Here is a 2,344-nt window from a genome sequence, read left to right on the forward strand (position 1 = left end):
GGGGCAGTTCTGGCGCGGAGGCGTCCGTCACCGCGGCGTCCCGCCCGGAGCGGTCGCGAGGTTGGTTCACAGGTGCGAAAAATGCGCGGCAAAGGGGCAGCACCGGCGTCAGCCAGCTGGGCTGCTCTCCTCATCGGTCACACCCCCCACCGCCTTGTTTGCACTGCCAGTTACTAATTTTGCCTGGTACATCACGAGTTTCTGAGCTTCGAGCTCTGCCCAACTTCAGCGTTGACCTTTCTGCGTTGCTTTGAGCTGTATTTTGGGCAGGCAGGTGAGGAAATTCTGTGAAAACCATTCGGTTTCTTTCAAGAATGAGTTTAGGGTAAAACAGTCTGCCTTGCGTTAAAGAATTTCATAGCAGCTGACCTCAAATTAGCAGTCAAGAGGTACGTGAGGGGTGGGGTGAGCACAGGTGTGTGAAGCAGGAGGGCGTGGAGCTGAAATGGAGGATGGAGCCGTTGAGCAGGGAGGCCAAAAGCAGCAAAGGATGGGGGGCATATCCCAATGGGATACCCATGAAGGAAAGGGTGTAAGGCTGGGCCGTGAACACCAGAGCTGATCATACACAGCACTCCCTCCCTCTCACCCTCTGCCATCAGAAAATAGCTGTGAACTTCAATTGCATGTCTCTCATCAATCCCTTCTTGGGACTTCTCCGCATGTAGAGACTTTTCTTGCAGTCAGTTTTGTGAAGGATGCGTGTATGAGATGGAGGCAGCCAAGCAGCTTGCACATTTCTTGACCAAATTCACCCTACTTTCATTGTTCCTGACTGTGACTACAGTTTCATGGACTAAACACGCTGTTCCAGTGTGCTTTGTATGGATTTTCTTAGGCAAAGGTAAGAGGCCGAAGATGCTATTAAACAACTGTATTTGTGAGCTAATGCACCACATCGCAGCTCCCTTCCTGAAGCAGCAGGCGACGTGGCCGCGCTGGACGCTTGCGTTGGCTTGGCGGGAGGGATGACACAGCAGTATGAACAAGCGGCTGGGAGCAGGGGAGGAATGGCACCGTTTCCTTCAGCGGTGCTGGCACCCTCAGATGTCTGTGTATCTATAGCCACGGGGCTTGAGTACTTGCTTGGTGTGTCCTTGGTAAGCAGCAAAGTCTCTCGATCTGTATGAAGGAGGCCCGGTCCCAGCAGTGCCTCCTGTGCTACTCCTGTACCTGAATCTCTCCCTTGTTGAGTGGAAATTTTTTTTTTACCCTCTGCAGATTCTTGCCAAGCTCGTTAACACAAATGTAATGATTGAATCACGCGCAATAGCCGGCTATGAATAATACTTTTGATGCGTGATAATTAAAAATGTTAATTTTTCAGAAACTACTGAAGTTGTTTTCCATAGGCATACTGGCAAATAAGCACATTGACATGCCCAGCTCCAAAAAAGAGAGGTGGACAAGCAAAGGTGGAAATGAAAAGCTTCTTCAAAACCTCCTCTCTCCTGTTTTTTGAGACCTCTAACTCAGGTAGGTTATTACTTGGAGGCCCCAGGCGGTGAAGGCTTCATTGCGGTTGATATAACATTGGGTCTTACTCGGGTGACTTGCCTGCCCATCACTCAAATCTTTCAACTCTTCCTCATCTTTGGATAATATTGACACTAAGCCTTTTTTGGTATAGTGGTACTTGCAGGAATGAAGGGTTCCTGTAATTTCCAGCTCAGGGGCAGGAATGATTCCTGTAATTTCCAGCTCACTCAAATCAACTCTTCCTCATCTTTGGATAATATTGACACTAAGCCTTTTTTGGTATGTATGTACTTGCAGGAATGAAGGGTTCCTGTAATTTCCAGCTCAGGGTACGTGTTCTGGACACGATGTAGATCCACAGTACTGTATCTACAGTTGCAGGAGTGCCAAAGACGAAAAACGCGACCACTTTTCTCGAGAGAGAGAAGCCAATGAGCTTACTCGGGTGACTTGCCTGCCCATCACTCAAATCTTTCAACTCTTCCTCATCTTTGGATAATATTGACACTAAGCCTTTTTTGGTATAGTGGTACTTGCAGGAATGAAGGGTTCCTGTAATTTCCAGCTCAGGGTACGTGTTCTGGACACGATGTAGATCCACAGTACTGTATCTACAGTTGCAGGAGTGCCAAAGACGAAAAACGCGACCACTTTTCTCGAGAGAGAGAAGCCAATGACAAGCTGAGCCGAAAGCTTTGCCTTCTGTACGCTGTCCTTCTCAACGGTAACTCCACCAGGTGGTGCCACCAGAAAAGTTGCAGGCGCTTCACGGTGTTCTCTGCAACATTACGTCCATTATTAGAACTCCTAGGAACAGCAGTTATACACCAAGATCCTAGAGTGCTAGGTGCTGCAGAAACACTGA

The sequence above is a fragment of the Aptenodytes forsteri genome, unplaced genomic scaffold, assembly GCF_000699145.1.
Source record: "Aptenodytes forsteri isolate BGI_AS27 unplaced genomic scaffold, ASM69914v1 Scaffold132, whole genome shotgun sequence".
Lineage (NCBI taxonomy): Eukaryota > Metazoa > Chordata > Aves > Sphenisciformes > Spheniscidae > Aptenodytes > Aptenodytes forsteri.